The following is a 19,706-nucleotide window of genomic DNA, read 5'->3' as shown; positions in this document are numbered from 1 at the left end:
TGCAAGGCATCACCTGCCTCCATACATAAACCACCCTGAGCCATTTTTGGAAGGGCGGTATAGAAATTGAATTATTAATAATAATAATAATAATAATAATAATACATGCCACGGTAATGCTGTGCAAGTGGGGTTTGGGAGAAGAAGACAGAATTCATATACTGAGTCTCCAATTTCACTTTCATTTAAAAAGTTTATAGCCTTAAAGGCTGTGGCTAATACTTGCTGAAGTCAGAGGCCAGAGATAGCATTGAGCAAGATTTTTAGTGGCTGGGGCAAGTCTTCTGTCTCTGATATAACTCTTTGCTTCTCCATGGCACACTATATTATGCATACAGTCAAATGTGTTTAATCTGCATAATTTAAACAGAACTCTGATTTCAGCTTTTTTCTACATAACTTGGATTGCCTTCACTGAATTGAGTTCTTTGAACTCAGCCAATGTGCTTCAAAAGACCACGGTTGTAATGTATCATTTAAATGATGTTTAAAAGATCTGGATTGTGATCCGTTGAGATCCATAAGAATGGGTACTGTGCCTGTGCAGGATCCTCACAGTGGAATGCCACAGCTCCTCAGAGAATCTGCACCTCGCCTCCACACCTCCAGCGTGGTGCTATTTTAAGGCGGGCCAAACACCATGTTCCTCAGTTCTTTTCCAACTGCTGTTGCAAACAAACCTCATGTTGTCGCTCCTCATTCAGATTAGTTCCTCTTCTGAGAGTTCAGGGTCTTCTAATATATATATATATATATCCGATTTAACTACGATGACAGTGCTACTGATGATGGAACGGACTGGCTACAGAAACTGATTGTGGCTGAGGAGGAAAAAAGTTTGAGATGTGAGGGCTGCAACGCAAAACTCCTCTTGAAGGATCTCTATGACTAGTGCTTATTTTCTTGGGTGAAGGGCATAACATCTCTACGTCCAAGATCTGTCTTTTTTGAAGCAAAAGAAAAAACCGAGCTCTTAGGCTTTGTGCCACAATCTACGGTGATGTATTGAGCCCCTCCCATCGACGTTGAGGTTATCATCGATGGCTACACCAAGGACCATTCCATCGAAACAGTCGAAGCCCTCGACACCCTCTTCAAATTCAAAGACTTTCAAAAGCCCTAAGCCTCTGAGTATTTCACATGGGAGCACTTCTTTGCGGCATTTGATGTTGAAAGGAAAGAGGTCGTCTAAGGAAGACTCCACTTCGGCACCTAGACCAAAGAAAGTGAAGAACATTGACTTGACAGAATCAAACCCCCAATCCATGTCTACAAACTATGGAGATGGGACACCCTAAGATACCGATGTCAAGGGAACCTCTCGACATCAAACAAACTCTGCCAAAGACTGACGTTGAAAGCAAGGTCGTTTTACCGGCACCTACTCCAGTCCCGTCTTCTGCACACTCGATGCTGATGGATTGAATTTGAGATGTTCAGTCGACACAGAAGATTCCAATTTTGATGTTGCCTGACACAAGTCAAGCTCTTGAATACCCCAGTGCTGTCAACATCAGAGTAAGTCACGCCTTGATATCAGCCACTGGCACCAACCTTCGATATCAGATGTAGAAGATAGATAAGTCCCAACTACGGCCCAAACTCTGATCTCCACCCTGGTTTCAAGTGCCAGCACACCTTTGACTTTTAAGGGGCTTCTGCCCCAGAGTGTGGACCACCCACAGGAAGACTTGACAGTCACTAGGGTACCTACTCCTGCTGGAAAACATCCCGCTGTGCCTCAGCCTCCAGTATGCTATGCGCTATCTGCTACCCACCTAGCAAGTACTTCTTCATGGCATTCATGTAGTTCCTTCCACTGATCTGTGGCTGTGGCTACCTTGGCTTCCACTGGCATGGGGATATCTTCCCCAGGGTTCCCCTGTGATTTTTAGGACAACAGAACATGGAAAATGGTCCAACCTAAATCATATTACCTGCTAACCTCATCTCTTGCATAGGTTCAGCCTGTCCACACTCAGACCAGAGGCTCCATTTCTCAACATAGACCTGCTCCAATGAACAAGTCAATGGCAACTCAGACCATTGAACTCCACCACCTTCATGCTTGATGGTATGTTATACCACTCAGACAGTGGTCCATGACCCTAAACCAAAAATATCTGCTGCAGAAACACAAACTCAATCACAAAAGCCAAGTATGACAACAACTACTACTGAGACACAGACACTAATCCCTACATTACCTGTGCGGTCTTCCTCTCATCACCATGGCTCATCAGATTTTGAGTCTGATGCTGATGACCCAGGCAGCCTAGCTGACCCATCTATTGACGTGCCACCTGTCACATGTGTCTCTCCTACAGAAGAGATGAAGGCTTACTAACAAATAAGAGATCGCTGATGCCTTAGGCCTGGACTTAGTCCCAGCTGGCAACCACTGATGACCCTGTCTATAATTTCATGGTTATGTCATAATCTACACAACCAGTGGCTTTACCAATACTTCCCGTAATCTCTAGAGCAGCGTAATGCTCATGGGAAGCCATAAACACTTCCACACCTACCTCTAAGAGATTAGAGAGTTTGTATTGTGTTTCAAGAATCAGAAAATAGCTTCTGAAATACCCAGCTCCAAATTCACTTGTCATCGATTGTGCAACATCCACAAAGTTGGGAAGACATCACACCACACCTGGAGATAAGGAAGGAAGGAAATTAGACCTCATGGGCAGGAAAACCTACTTGGCCTGCATGGCTACAGCCTGTGGGAAGAATTTCAACAAGATTTGGACACTTTATCACCAGAAGTTTTAAAAAACGATTCAAACAGACTATGACTAAATCTTTGACACTCACGTGCCAACAACTCAGCACGGTGAAGCATCGAGCTGAAAGCATCAACTCAGCACGGTGAAGCATCTATGACAACTGCTGTGTCAATAAGGGGACATGCCTGGCTTTGCTCTTCCTCATTACAGAAAGATATTAAGGAGAAGATTGAAGGTCTGCTCTTGGATGGAAAAGGCCTCTTCAGTGAGGAAATGGACTCCACAAAGTTAAAGAAATCATAGTTTATGGCAAAGACCTTTACAGCCTCTTCGTCTACCTACACTTCAAAATATAAGTCGTATTCTAAACAGAGGCAAATGTTTAGAAAAGGGACTTCAGGAAACAATACCGCCCTTACAACAAATGTCCCTACCAGAACAAGAATAAAAACAACGAAGCAAGTGGAGCCTCAGACGCATCTTTGAGGTTTGCAGTTGCCCATGGTTACAGCTCCTGACCCAATCCCCCTCACCACCACCTCCATCAGGGCGATACCATCACAGCATGCAACCAACTCCACAAGGTTTGTAGCCCCATCATTGATGCCAGCAACCAATTCCATCAAGCTGGCAAACCATGCTTCTACATGGCACCGCTTAACATCAGACCGCTGGGTCCTCAAAGTAGTTTCCATGGGGCATGCCATAGAGTTCAAGATGGTTCTGAGGTTCTCCAGAGTACAGTTCACTCAACCAACCCCTTCACTGAGGGAAGAGGTGAAGGAGCTGTTAGCAAAGTGTATAATTGCCCCTGTGGGGTGAGCACACAGACAGGAGGGTTTTTACTCCCCAGTATTTTCAGATACCAAAGAGGGGAGGTGGAATTCAACCAATTATGGATCTTTGCCACTTAAACAAATTTGTCCATGTGAACTGTCCATGTGAACAAATTCTGAATTATAGCGTTGCAGATCTTACCTCTTCTATATCAAGAAAACTGGCTTGCAACACTGGATCTAAGGGATGCCTATTTTCACACTGGCATCAGGAAGGTGCACAGAAAATATCTAAGATTCACCATGGGATAATAAGTATACCAATACAAGGTATTACCCTTTGGCCTTTCCACCACCCCCAGGGTATTTATCAAGTGCATGGCGGTGACTCACCTGAGAATGCAAGGCACTGTGGTCTACCCATATTTGGACAACTGGCTCATAACATCAAAAGACCAAAACAAGTTACATTCTCAGACATCAAATGTGTTGGATCTTCTCCAAGACAATTGGGGAAAGTCTCACCTAGAGCCTGTATGTGTTATAAGCCACATTGGTACTATTCTAAACATGGAAACAAAACAGGCGTACTTACCCCAGGAACGCTATGACTGCATCAAGGAGATGATCCAAAGTTTCCAACAACATCCAACTCAACCTGCTCAGCTCATACAAAAACTGCTAGGCCTCATGGCATCCTGCAATACAATAGTGTGTTATGCACGCTTAAAAATGCGGAAACTTCATCTTTGGTTTCTTTCCGTTTTCCTCCCAAATGTAGACAGTCAACAAATGTGTCTTGAGATCCCTACTCAGATACTATACTCTTTGAATTGGTGGATGAACTAAATAAACCTCTTGGGGCTGTGTCCCCTTTTCAGATGTTATCCAACTATCTGGATAACAACGGATGCATCCCTACTGGGTTGAGGTGTTCACTTCAGTTCCCATCAAATACAAGGCAAATGGAGTCCACAACAAAAACAGTTTCATATTAAAAAAAATTAACTCCTAGCTGTTTCATGGGATGAAAGCCTTCCTACCACTTCTAAAGGGCCAGATAGTACAAGTACAGCTAGACAATACTACTGCCCTGGCCTACATCAACGGACAGGGTGGGATGGTGTCGCGATCCCTTTGTGCCCTCAGCCTACAACTTTGGCACTGGTGCATCAAGCACCAGATCTACCCTATAGAGATTCACATAAAGGGTCTGGACAATGTCTTAGCAGATAGCCTAAGTCGCACTTTTGCTCAACAGCAGCAACATGAATGGGAAATAGTCAGAGTATACGGCACTACTCTTTGAGAACTGGACTGTCTTACCATAGACCTGTTTGCCACCTCAGAAAACACTTAAATGTGTCTGAGGTTATTTCAGAGCAGGTCATGACCACCACCACCCCCTTCATGATGACTACCAATCTAGTTGGGCTCAGACAATTGAGGCAAAGTTAGCTACCCTGGGTCTCTCCCCACTGACCTTGCTCAATATGGGCTACGATCAGGCAAAAGCAACCATCAAGCAGCACATTACAGACATTGAGCGCCAAACTGATCTCAGTAGTGTCCCAATATTTTATATCAGTGAAGGACTCAGATATACTGCCTCTCCTGCAGCATATCTTACCCAATTGGAGGTCCCAAACCACAGAAGGGCATTCACCTTGGCCCGCTGCCATGGCCTTCCCTCAGCAGTGCTAGAGGGCCGTTACAGAAGGATCCCATTTGCAGAGCGACTATGCCCCTGTGGCTCAGGACAGATCGAAACTACTGAGCATGTTCTCCTATACTGCTCAATCTATTGAGACATTTGTGCCTCTCTCATCCTCCAATTGTTAAGCAAGTTTCCGGGACGTTCAGGATAATTCTACAGCTTCTGGTTATTCTCTGACACAAAGCCTGCTATCATATATAGCATTGCCAGATACTGTGCGGCTGCAGTTGGCATTCGTCGGAGGATGATAGGCTTTGAGCCCTTTTAGCCATAATCTGATTCCCAATGACTTTGGGTTGACCTTGCACTTGCCCATGCCTCCCCTCTTATTGTCTTATACCGCTTTTTTATTGGTTTTTGGGTTTTTTTATAATTTAATCTGGATTTTATTTATTTATTATCATTATCATTATTATTAACATTTATAAACCACCCCATCCAGAGGCTCTGGGCGGTGTACAACAACAATGCAACTGGTTTAAAATAAATGTAATGCACACCTGGCCAGTAGTTTGGTGCCTACCAATTGAAGTTTCTGTTCAGAGGTAGCTCATAAAGCATTTTACCATAATTAATCTGGACATGGTAAAATGCTTTATGTGCAGCTTATCTGTGAAGACTGTTCAGAAACTTTAACTGAAAGATATTGGACTACCATACATAAATACCAAGGCTAGGTTAATTTTCTTCCAGTAAGGCTCCATCTGTTGAATCAGCCAGTACAGATGCATCTCAACTTGCAAAAAGGATTATGCAAAGTAAAGTAAAGTGTGCCGTGGAGTCAATGTTGACTCCTGGCGACCACAGAGCCCTGTGGTTATCTTACAAGAGGCGTTTACCATTGCCATCTCCCGTGCAGTATGAGATGATGCCTTTCAGCATCCTCCTATATCACTGCTACCCAATATAGGTGTTTCCCAGTCTGGGAAACATACCAGCAGGGATTCGAACCAGCAACCTCTGGCTTGCTAGTCAAGTCATTTCCCCGCTTCATATTTTAGTTCACAGTAAAAGTGCTTCATGTAGATTCTACTTCCAGTCACTAGAGGGCAGGGTGAGCACGAATATCTAAATCTGTAACTTCAAAAACTGTGAGTCAGAGTTTATGTGCATGTGATGAGAGAAGGGTTATAGTCCTGCAATAAAGTTTTTTTGTGAGCCCAAATACCCACCCACAAGCGAGGCAGCCCATTGCATGTCTGCATGATTAATTGCTCTACCCTTTGTCTCTTCCATCAGCCTCTGCTGTCCACTTCTACCCTAGGTCTAAAGGTAAAGTGTACCGTCAAATCAATTTTGACTCCTGGCACCCACAGAGCCCTGTGGTTTTCTTTTGGTAGAATACAGGAGGGGTTTACCATTGTCTCCTCCTGCACAGTATGAGATGATATCTATATCACTGCTATATCACTGCTGCCCAATATAGTACCAGCAGGGATTCGAACAGGCAACCTTCTGCTTGTTAGTCAAGCATTTCCCCACTGCACCATTAGGTGGGTCTACCCCTCAATATAATTGGACATTCAAAAACTCCAATACTTTACAGGAGTCATTGACGGTGGGGGTGGGGTGGGGTGGGGTGGGGTGGGGTGGGGTGGCTTGTCTCTTTCCATTCAGGAAAGATGATCAGAACAGAGAGCCATGCAGAGAAAACTGAGTGAGCTCCTCCTGAGGGCAGATAATACTTCACTTTAATAGTAAATCTTGGGGATCTAATCGGTAAGTGTGTCTCCAATTGGAACTCCAGTCTGATAGCCTCAGATATCAAAGGTTTGCCATACCCAAGTTTTTCTACACAATTCCTCCATAATTTAAAGTATGTGATCGGATGTGTTATCTAGTGACTGCTAATTTCTAAGAGTCATGAATGTTCATTGAGCATTAGTGGTACTAGCAGCTCTACAGAGGAGAGTTTATGCAGTCGCTGCTCAAAGACCATGCTCAGGGTTGTGTCTATTGGATCAATAATCTTCCAACTCTAAAAAGAATGTGCTTGCAGCTTAACAAACAACTTTTCAAGTGTAGCAATTCATAGCGATGAATTGCCACAAGCATCTTGTGGGGATGCTGCTTATATTTTAAAAAGGCAAACTTGAACAGGAGGTCTGCAAACTCCTCTCTCTGGAAAGGAATGATCTGGTTGCATCTCCTCCCCAACCCCACTAATTTGCAGCACCCCAAAGTAATTGGATCCCGTGTGAGTGAACTAAGAATTTAGCCAGCTAATAGCCATCATAATGCTATGTCTGCACCTAATGGACGCCAGAAATTTCCACTCCAGTTTTGATCTTAGAAGGTGGAGATCATCTGAGAAAGGGGGTGTTAACGTGTGTATAAATAGGCTCTGAATGCAGCTGACCTCCCCAAATCCCTGACTATACACCCTGTACCTGGGTGCTGACAAGCCCCCCAACTGTGTCTTGCTATTTTAAGTGGCTGCTAAGTAGCCTTCTAAATCGGTCCCTTTACTGTTAAGAATCAGACAGGTGAATCTGTCACTGTCCGCAAGAGCTCTTCTCTTTCTTCCTCCCACCCCCGCCCCCTGAATTTTATCCAGGCTAATCTAGTTCTTCCTTAGGTCATGTTAAAGATGGACAAACGCGCTCTCAATGCCAGCCCTTCCAGCAAAAGCATTAAGGAACAGACAAGGACGTGCCAGGATAATTAACACGGACACTGGTTTTGCACGGCTAATCTTCTCTCACAAAGTCATGTCTCTAATGTGAAGTGTTCCCAGTCCAAAAGGCATTTGGATTTGTCTTGTGTTGAAATTATGCTATACTGGAACTTGAAGTAAACACAACAGCCTTGAACTTCTTTTAAACTTTTTTTTTTTTATGGCTACTTCCACTGACTATGTTCTATAATTTTTCAGGGCTACAAAATTTAATAGGCTAAACTGATTGATCAATCAAAATTAGTTGGTGGCTAGGAGAAAATTATAATCAAGTGAGGGCATGCTTTTCTCTTATGTGGAAACTGAAGCATACAATTGTCTTTTGTAAAGACCATTTTGATTCTGGTGTTATAATGCAGAATTACATGAAATATGAAAGGTGGCCTTCCTTGCCAACAGTGAGCAAGATTCAGACTAGCATAGCCTTAGCCTAACGCCCTTGCATTAGTGTCAGGACATACAAGGTAGATGCACAAAGAAAGAAATTAATCTGGAACAGATTGTTGCGTTGGAAGAAAAGGACTCACTAGGTGCCTCCAGAATAGCAAGCTAGGCTACTCATTGCACAATCCCATAATATCCTTGTACTTTGTCTTAGTTAGCTAGCGTGGTATAGTGGTTAGAGTGCTGCACTAGGATCGGGGAGACCCGAGTTCAAATCCCCATTCAGCCATGATACTAGCTGGGTGACTCTGGGCCAGTCACCTCTCTCTCAGCCTAACCTACTTCACAGGGTTGTTGTAAGGAGAAACCTAAGTAGGTAGTACACTGCTCTGGGCTCCTTGGAGGAAGAGCAGGATATAATATCCCAGAGAAGGTGATGGTTGCTGTTCTGTTTCTGCTGTTTTTCTTCTAGCAGCTGCACAGCCATGTAAACTGCTCAGAGATGTGCATTTTCTTGCCTTCTGCATGCACAAAGCTAATCTGGCTTGTTCTTAATGAGTGGCAGTGTGTGCCTATTAAATTCTAAGTTCCTTCAACATCTCAAAGACTTCTATATAGTGGTTGGTGTGCACATTTATTGAAATCTAGTTGGTGAACAACAGGTGATCAACGAGCTTATATGCAAGTGGAACATTGCCAAGGAAGTACAACACAAATGCACTGGACTTCAGAAGAGGAAATTTATAAAAAAATGGGACTGGTAAAAAGGAAACTGAAAGGGAAAGTCAGGAGGATCAAATCACCCCAGAAGGCTTGGAACATATTTAAAACCACAATAACAGAAGCTCAGTAGGAATGTAAAACGAGGAGGAAAGGAACCACCAAGTTCAGGAAGATACCAGTGCGGCTAACGAGTAAAGTTAAGGAGAGGAGAGCTGGTCTTGTGGTAGCAAGCATGACTTGTCCCCATAGCTAAGCAGGGTCTGCCCTGGTTGCATATGAATGGAAGACTTGATGTGTGAGCACTGCAAGATATTCCCCTCAGGGGATGAAGCCACTCTGGGAAGAGCAGAAGGTTTCAAGTTCCCTCCCTGGCTTCTCCAAGATAGGGCTGAAAGAGATTCCTGCCTGCAACCTTGAAGAAGCCACTGCCAGTCTGTGAAGACAATACTGAGCTAGATAGACCAATGGTCTGACTCAGTATATGGCAGTTCCTATGTTCCTATGGAAGCTATAAAAGGAAAGATGACTTGCTTCAGAAAATGAAATTCCTGCCCAAATGAAGAGAACAGAAAATAACATAAGCTCTGGCAAAAGAGTTTGAGGGCCATATAGCTAGAAGTGTCAAGGGGAATAACCCAAACTTCTTTAAATATATCAGAAGCAGAAAATCTGCCAGGAAAGCATTTGGCTCCTTAGATGATGGTATGAAAGGGATGATTAAGGAGGATAGAAGATTGCAGAGAAGCTGAATGCATCTGTCTTCACAGCAGAAGATACTGACCATATACCAACTCCAAAACTGAGCTTCTCAGGCTTGAAGGCTGAAGAACTGGGCCAATTAGAGGTGACGAGAGAGGATGTTCTAAACTGTCTTGAAAAATTAAATATTAAAATCGCCGGGGCCAAATGGCATTTACCCAGGGTTTCTAAAGGAACTAAACTGTTAAATTGCTGATCTCCTAGCAAAAATATGTAACTTGTCCCTACAATCGGACTCTGTACCAGAGGATTGGAAAATAGTTAATGTAATTCCAGTTTTCAAAAAGGGATCCAGGGGGATCTGGGAAATTACAGGACAGTTAGCTTAACTTTGGAGCTGGGTAAATTGATGGAAAGCATACTTAAGGACAAAACTGGTAAACATGTAGGCCTTACTCAAGGCCAGAACAGGCCTTGCTGAAAGAGAATCAGCATGGCTTCTGAAAGGGCAGGTCTTACCCCACTAACATTCTGGAGTTCTTTGAGAGTGTCAACAGGCATGTGGATAAATGTAATCTGGCTGACACTGTAGTATATACGTGGACTTCCAAAAAGCTTTTGACAAAATTCCCCACCAAAGGCTCTCGAATAAACCTAGCAGTCATGGGATAAGGGGACAGGTTCATATGTGGATTGGTAACTGGTTGAAGAACAGGAAACGGAGAGGGTAGGAATAAAGGGACAGTTTTCACAAGGGGGTGAGTAAGAAGTGGGGTCCTCTTGGGATCTGTGCTGGGACCAATGTTCTTTACCTTGTTCATAAATTATTTGAAGTAACCAGCAAGGTGGCCAGATTTTCAGATGATGCTAAACTATTTAGGGTAGTTAAATCCAAAACAGATTGTGAGGAGCTCCAAAATGAACTCTCCAAACTGGGTGAGTGGGTGACAAAATGGCAAATGCAGTTCAATAAATACATATTAGAGAAAAGGGGAAAAAATCCAACTTCACATATACAATGAGCGGGTTTGAGCTGTCAGTAACTGACCAGGACAGAGGTCTTGGAGTCGTGATAGACAGCTGGTTGAAAGTGTTGAGAGTGTGTGGCAGCTATGAAAAAGGCAAATTCCATGCTAGGGATAACTAGGAAGGGAATTGGCTACGATTATAACGCCCTTATAAAAATCTATAGTGTGGCCACATTTGGATTACTGTGTACAGTTCTGGTCACGGTATCTTAAGAAGGATATTGTAGAACTGGAAATGGTGCAGAAGAGGGCAATCAAGATGATCAGGGGCTTGGAGCACCTTCCTTATGAGGCAAGGCTACAGCATCTGGGGCTTTTTCGTTTGGAAAAGAGGCGACTATGGGGAGACATGATAGTGGTGTATAAAAGTATGCATGGAGTAGAGAGAATGGACAGAGAGATTTTTTTTTCCCTCTCTCTCTCATAACCCTAGAACTAGTGGTCATTCCATGAAACTGATGGCCAGGAAATTTAGGACCAACTAAAGGAAGTACTTTCTAACACAGCACATAATTAATCTATGGAATTATCTGCCAGGGGATGCAGTGATGGCCACTGGCTTGGATGGCTTTAAAAGAGGCTTAGAAAAATTCATGGAGGAAAAGTCTTATCAATGGCTACTAGTCTGGTGGTTATAGGCCAGAGTTTCTCAACCACCGGTCCGGGGACCGCTGCCGGTCCCCGAAGGGTTGAGCGCCGGTCCCTGACTGGGAGTCAAACCCCCCCAACAACAACTGCAATCAAGGCACTCACTTCCTCAATTTTGCACATGGTACGGAAGAGGAAGAGTATCACCTTCTTGTCCCTTGCCTCCACGTGCTGCTGTGATCTTCCTACAGCTATTTTATTCCCTATCTTTACAGCTTCAAACTGTATGCGGTGTGGAAGGTATGCCACCTGAAGGGCTGCCACTTGAAGGGCTGCTGGTTCTTGCATGCTCATTGTTTGCAGCCAAAGGTTGATTGATTGAAACCCAGCTGCCTATTGTGGTCGAGGCGCCTTGAGAGGGAACGCTGTTTCCCTCTTGCATCGGTGGGGTGTTGTGGTCCCTCTGCCCCCTGTAACCCCCTGGTCTGCACCGCCGGTGGAGGACGGCGGTCCCCTTTATGACCTCGCCGGGTGCGGGGGACAATCTCTGGCCGGGATCATGCCGCGGTGAGGGCTAAGCAGAGGAGGGAGGGAGGAGGGCCGCCTTGGCTCACCTCGCAGGTATGCGCGGGCAGCATGTGGGACCACGTGAGCTGCGTGGCCCCAAAGGCAGGCTGGTGTGATTGGCTCCCGCAGGGGAGTTGGGAGGGGGGCACAGAAGTGCACATTGTGAGAGAGGATGGGGAACACTTGCTACACTCTGGTGCGCAAGCACAGTGGCGGCAGCTCTTGGACCCAGGCGACCTTCCGAGTGCAGTCCGGTGCACCATTGCCTCACCCACCCTGAACAGTGCCTCGTCTCCCCAGCGAGGAAAATGAGGCATCTACCACTACAACGCCCCACACCCTCCGCCATCTCAGAATCACCCCCTTTCTTTTAATGCCAGGTCTCCACCGCTCTTCTTCACATTTTCTTTCACCATTAAAAAAACCCCATTCCCAGCACCTGCCATGTAACGAATTTAACGAGTTTTGGAGGAGCTGCACGGGTTTCATTAGGTCCACCTCACAAAGTGCACATCTAAGAGCAGGATCCAGATCAAGTCAGGTGATCATGACCAAGCAGCATTGACACAAATGAGAGATGACTAAATTAATTTCAGTGGGTGGTCGTGACTAACGTTGTCTGGATCCTGCCCTGCGACTACACAACTCCTGCTAAAACTCCACCTCCATCATGAGAGGGTTAAACTGTAGATTTCCGGCTCTACTGAGCTTGCCCTGCTCTCCTCTCCTCACCTCCTTTTTGCTTTGCTTGACATCCAGCCTGATGAAGCATTTTGGGGGATTCAAAAGCTTGCTTGTGCGTTGTTTTCATTGCCCCCATGTAGCTTTTGAATTTTTCTAATGGCCCAACATCCCCTCTCCATTGAGTAATCACAAGCACCTCCACCCCCACCCCACACATACTGAAGACATACTGGAGACAAATTTGTTCACCCAGGCTTTTAGATTCAGGGGTTCTCAACCTTGGGTATCCAGACATTGGTGGACTTCTACTCCCATAATCCCCAGCCATAATGGCCAAATGCCATTGTGGTTGGGGGTTATGGGAGTTTAACTGAGGGACCCAAGGTTGAGAACCCCTAATATTCCATGTTTGCAAAAGATTCCAAATTTAATTATTTTAATGCTTATATTATTTTAATTGTAAACTGCCCAGAGATGCAAGTTTTGGGCAGTATAGAAGTCTGATAGATAGATAGATAGATAGATAGATAGATAGATAGATAGATAGATAGATAGATAGATTTGAAACCCCTTTACTAACTGCCGGTCCGGGAAACTGTGCATGAAGAATGTAGCGGTCCTTGACTCCAAAAAGGTTGAGAAACACTGTTATAGGCCACCTCCAGCCTCAGAGGCAAGATGCTTCTAGATTTAACATACACATCTACTGTACCTCAGAACTTTCAAGGCAGAAGCACAACACATATTGAAGTTCTGGGTCCCATGGAACATTCATTGTGGCTTGTTCACACAACCCAAACTTCAGGTACCACCTTTAATGTTGCACAGCTCTGTGCCATGGCATGCAGAGTTCAACAGGAGATAGTGTGCTAAGTTCAATCTAACCATCTGCCTGTACAGTTTTAGATAGATTAAATATTTGGTAATGTAAAGGTGCCTTGTTGCATTCTGATTGTTGCTATTTGTTTGTGTTTCTGTGCTGGTTTAAGACCCCCCCAAAAATATCTGATTTAGTTCACACAACCACCATTAGATAGGAGGGGCACTCAGCCAGGTAGGTGCTCCCAACTGGCAGTCATGAGAACTCCAAACATTAAGGGAGGAGGAGGAGAGTGTAATCATCTGCCAGGAGGGAGCTGGGTTAGACAGCTTTCCCTCCTACTTCGAAAAAAGCTGGGGTCGTAATCTGGGTAGGGCTAGGGCGTGCCCGTCCAACCCAGCTCCCTCCTTGCAGATGATCCTCCTAAATCCTCCTTCTACACTAATGTTTGAAGTTATCATGACTGCCGACTGGGAATTGCCGCAAAGAAGCAATGAAATCTAAAGGCTGGATCGTTAATTGGTGCTGGAGAGATCTGTGTTCAAATCTATATAATGGACCCGACTCTGTGGTTTGGGGCAAGTCATTGATAAGTGTACATGAAATGATCACATGTTCTTACCCAGTTTATTCCTCCCCTCCCTCTGTCTCCCTTGTGTTGGTTTAAGATTGTGTGCAGTCACATAATGCAGCCCTGGATTAACCATAATGCAAAACAAGCACGTGCTTAGGGCATCAAGGGAAGGGGAGCACCACTGAGTTCCCCCCCTAACTATCATGCCCTTAACTCTTTCACTGAACATAAGAACAGCCCTGCTGGATCAGGCCCAAGGCCCAACTAGTCCAGCATCCTGTTTCACACAGTGGTCCACCAGATGCCACTGGAAGCCTACAGGCAGGAGTTGAGGGCATGCCCCCTCTCCTGCTGTTACTCCCCTGCAACTGGTACTCAGAGGCATCCTGCCTTTGAGCTGGAGGTGGCCTTCAGCCCTCCAACTAGTAGCCGTTGATAGACCTCTCCTCCATGAAGTTATCCAAACCCCTCTTAAAGCCATCCAGGTTGTTGGCTGTCACTACATCTCGCAGAGAATTCCACAAGTGGATTTTGTGTTGTGTGAAAAGGTACTTCTGTTTGTTGGTCCTAGATTTCCCAGCAATCAATTTCATGGGATGACCCCTGGTTCTAGTGTTATGTCAGAGGGAGAAGAATTTCTCTCTACCCACTTTCTCCACTCCATGCATGATTTTATAGACCTCTATCATGTCTCCATGCAGTTGTCTTTTTTCTAAACTAAATAGCCCCATGTGTTGTAGCCTTGCCTCATAAGAAAGGTGTTCTAGGCCCCTGATCATCTTGGTTGCCCTCTTCTGCACATTTTCCAGTTCTACAATGTCCTTTTTGAGATGTGATGACCAGAATTGTATGCAGTACTCCAGGTGTGGCCGCACCATCATTTTGAATAAGGGCATTATAATATTAACAGTTTTATTTTCAGTCCCCTTCCTAATGATCCCTAGCATGGAATTGGCCTTTTTCACAGCTGCTGCACATTGAGTTGACACTTTCAACGAGCTGTCCACCACAACCCCAAGACCCTTCTCCTGGTCAGTCACCAACAGCTCAGATCCCATCAATGTATACTTGAAGTTTGGCTTTTTCATCCCAATGTGCATCACTTTACACTTGCCAACATTGAACTGCATTTGCCATTTTGTTGCCCACTCCCCTAGTTTGGAGAGATCCTTTTGGAGCTCCTCACAATCCGTTTTGGATTTCACTACCCAAAAGAGTTTGGTATCATCTGCAAATGTGGCCACCTCGCTGCTTACTCCTACTTCTAGATCATTTATGAATAAATTAATAAGTACTGGTCCCAGTACAGATCCCTGGGGGACCTCACTTCTTACTTCCCTCCACTGTGAAAACTCCATTTATTCCTACCTTCTGTTTTCTGTCTTTCAACCAGTTAGCAATCCACAATTGTACTTGTCCCCTTATCCCATGACTGCTAAGTTTCCTCAGGATACTTTGATGAGGAACTTTGTCAAAAGCTTCCAGGTATACTATGTCAACTGGATCACCTTGATCCACATACTTGTTGACACTCTCAAAGAACTCCAAAAGGTTGGTGAGGCAAGATCTACCTTTGCAGAAGCCATGCTGGTTCTCCCCCAGCAGGGCCTGTTCTTCTATGTGCTTTACAATTTTATGCTTGAGGATGCTTTCCATCAATTTGCCTGAAATGGACGTTAAGCTAACCAGCCTGTAATTTCCCGGATTGCCCCTGGATCCCTTTTTCAAAATCGGTGTTACATTTGCTACCTTCCAGTCCTCCGGTACAGAGCCTGATTGCAGGGATAAATTATATATTTTGGCAAGGAGGTCGGCAATTTGACATTTGAGTTCTTTGAGGACTCTTGGATGGGTGCCATCTGGCCCTTGCAATTTGTTAGTTTTCAGATTTTCCAGTTCTTTAGCCTCCATCCCCCAAAAGTCTACTTCAGGAACAGGTATATGCTCTGTATCCTCTGCCGTGAAGATGGACACAAAAAACCCATTGAGCTTCTCTGCAACCTCCATATCCTCCTTAATAATCCCTTTCACTCCCTCATTGTCTAATGGTCCAACAGTGGGGAAGCAACCTGCCTAGAGAGCAGAAGGCTGTTGGTTCAAATCCCCATTGGCGTGTTTCCCATTATATGGGAAATTCCTATATCGGGCAGCAATGATATAGGAAGGTGCTGAAAGGCATTATCTCATACTATGCGGGAGATGGCAATGGTAAACCCCTCCTGTATTCTACCAAGCAATCCACGCGGCGCTCGGGTCACCAGGAGTCGACACCAACTCAACAGCACAACCAACTTTCTGAGATAGGAAGCTGTCTCTTTTGTTCTGTGTAAAACACCATGCACATAAATGCTATATAAAAATAATTAACCAAGTACATATTCCCCCCAACAGGAACTACTGTTGGGAAACTGAAGACTAGTAGCCAGTGATTGACCTGTTCTCCATGAATTTGTCTAGGAAGGTGTTCCAGGCCCCTGATCATCTTGGTTGCCCTCTTCTGCACCTGTTCTTCACATAGGTGTCTAGCAGCAGCAGCAGCCATTTTGAAGCCCATGTTAGGTTTTTCTCACAACTATTTCTCTCCCGCCCAAATTCCTACTAGATAGAGCCCCAAAAGAAATTAGGAGAACATATTATTGATTAAGAAATTGGGTAATTGTCGGTTCCAAAAAATTTACTGTGTCCTGTCTCCTCCCTGAATTATTTTTTTAAAATATGAGACCCCATCATCCCAGGAACAGATTTGATTTATTTCTTCATCCTCCCTGTTAATGTTCTCCACTCTGTGGCAGTAAAACAACTGAACCCCATACCTCATCTCAGGCCTGGTACAAAAAGTTTGTGAACTGCCTTTCAGTCTGCGGTGATGGATCTTAGTTACATAATTTGGGGAGAGGAGATTGACAGGGGCATAGCAAGGTTGGAGTAGGCCCTGGGACAAATGGTGACGATGGGCCTATAACCAATCGGGTTAGATTGGCAGGCACTATATTATTTATGTGGTGCTATTGAACATGCATTTGGGGCCATTTAAAAACTGTTATGTTATATGCTGCCACCACTAAATTCTATCCTGAACTAGTTTTCTATATCTGGCATGGGTATTGTGTCCAAGGCTAACATGAGAAGAATAAAGACTTAATTGTTACAATTTAAAAGTTCCAAACCAAAAATAAGTTGTATTTGTGTACAATATACTTCTGCAGTTTTATTTACTCTACTCAGTAAGGTCACACACGTTGCAGAAACCAAGTAACAGACTTAATCCTATCTACTGAACAGACAATAAACCAACTGTTAAACATTTAGTTTGAACGATGTTCTCAAGTTTTTAGTTTTATCCTGTCTCTTTACTTTAACAGAGGCTTTCCTTTCAGCTTTCTTAGATGGCCAATTTGGAATATACAAGCTTTATTTGACCTATAATATTTTACTGGGACCCAGCCTCCCTGGCTGTACAATCTGTGTAACTATACTCTTCCAGAATAAATATATTTTATTCACACTTGTTTGTTCTTCCTTGGTGTATAAGAACCTACCACACCTAACCTCTCACTCCTCCACCCACCCACGCCGCCTCCATTAACCATCAGCAATACTGATAGCCTCATGCCCTCACCATGCTAAAGCCCTGCCCTTGAGAATCTTCCAAAGAGGAGGTGTCTAGATTTAAATTCTCCTTTTGACAGCTCTCACTGGTCAATCGCCACAGTGCCCCTGTCTCGCGCACACACACACACACACACACCCCTTCATTTTCAGAGAGATGTAAGGGGAAGAGCAAGCTGTCCCACTTAGTGTGCTCCCTCTCCATCAGATATTTGTTGTTTCCCCCCCGCCCCGCTCTGTTCTGTTGTAGCTATGCCCCTGTGTGTTAGCACAGACTTTCAAAACCTGCTGTGCTGCTGTTCACACTGAGACTTGAGGCATTCAGGTTCCATCAACTCAAACTAGGCATGATGTAAAGTTGTGCCATTGAGTTGGTGTCGACTCCTGGTGACCACAGAGCCCTGTGGTTTTCTTTGGTAGAATACAGGAGGGGTTTACCATTGCCATCTCCCTCGCAGTATGAGATGATGCCTTTCAATATCTTCCTGTATCACGGCTGCCCCATATAAGTGTTTCCTATAGTCTGGGAAACATACCAGTGGGGTTTGAACCAGCAACCTCTTGCTCTCTAGGCATGTTACTTCCCCACTGCGCCATTAGGTGTAGCATGATATAGGCAGCCATTATGTTTCTTGTGTGTCTGCCTATCTGTGGATAAAGCTGGGTGGGGGTCTAATTTTAACATCAAGTTGACTTGTGTGGGCAAAGGGAATTAAACTTATCCTTTCCACAGTCCCCACCCCCACCAAGGTTTATCACTCCAGCCACTCTTCTCCAAGCCCAATTCACTTCTGGTATTGTAGTCAGGCTGAGGGGAAAGTACTGGAAGTTTCTCACACCCAGCTTTTAGTTCGCATCTCCTCCGGAATGGAGGTGAGCATTCATGTATTGGCAAAATTTACCCCAAAATCCTTGTGAGTTATTGGGGAGCACCTCACACACAATTCGGGTTTTTTCACTGCGTGTTAGAATGTAGCCTGATCTATATCCGGGATTTTTAAAAAATTCACTTTTTGTGTCTGTTTTTGGGGATCAACTTCGAACTCACACTAAAGCCTTGCAACAAACCCACAGTAAAGCCTGCTATCTGGGAAAGCTCCTGGGAGGGTCACCTGAAGGGAGAGTTTTGTTCTCATCATACACACTTGTTTCCATTAAAATTCAACACCCTCCTTTATACTGAACATAGCAAACATATCATTCAAGAAGCATGGCTTCCTTCTGTCATATCTCGTTTGGTGATATTTTGATGATAGTTTCACAGTCCTTTCATGTCCTCTGCTGTACTTGGTGAGGGCTAAACATTACCTCTGTTATAGAAAGGAAGCTGGTAACAATGTGTTGCCGTCACATTGCCAGTCACATCACATTGCCTGCCCCTGGTAGTGCAGTGGTAAAACTGCCGCCCTGTAACCAGAAGGTTGCAAGTTCGATCCTGACCAAGGGCTCAAGATTGACTCAGCCTTCCATCCTTCCGAGGTCGGTAAAATGAGTACCCAGAATTTTGGGGGCAATATGCTAAATCATTGTAAACCGCTTAGAGAGCTTCAGCTATAGAGCGGTATATAAATGTAAGTGCTATTGCTATTGCTATTATGTGCAGCATTTCTAGGCCAGTAGCTGTTAGACCAGGCCATGCTGGCCTCAGAATACTCTGTGCCAAACAAAATAATCTTCTGATGACCTCAGTTATACATTGGAGCAAAGTCACTGTGGAAAGGATGTTGGTTAGCTAGATATAATAGCGCTGAAGAAGAAGTTAGAAGGCAGACTATTTTTTCCTTTCTTTATTTTTTAATAATGAGTGTAGCATTCTGCTGCTGTTCATCATGTGGGCTTCTTCTAAGGTGTGTCTGGCTACTACAGTGTGTGATTATTTCCACCATTGGAAGCAAAGAAGAGGTGATCTCTGTGGCCCAGTTTACACAGCAGAATAGTGGCAAAGGTTTCCCTGGATGCTGTGACTTCAGCTTGCAGGTATGTGTTTGAGGAAAAGGCTTATGTATGTGAATGCAAAAGCCCCTTCCTGCATTTAGAAAACTAGCATGTAAGTGGGGTAGAATCTCCCATGGGCTGTGTTTCTGTGTGCAAGGAGATATTTTTGTGGAGGAGCATTCACCATAGAACC

The sequence above is a fragment of the Hemicordylus capensis genome, chromosome 6, assembly GCF_027244095.1.
Source record: "Hemicordylus capensis ecotype Gifberg chromosome 6, rHemCap1.1.pri, whole genome shotgun sequence".
Classification (NCBI taxonomy): Eukaryota; Metazoa; Chordata; class Lepidosauria; order Squamata; family Cordylidae; genus Hemicordylus; species Hemicordylus capensis.
The sequence above is the reverse complement of the archived record's forward strand: the minus strand, read 5'-3'. Positions refer to the sequence as shown.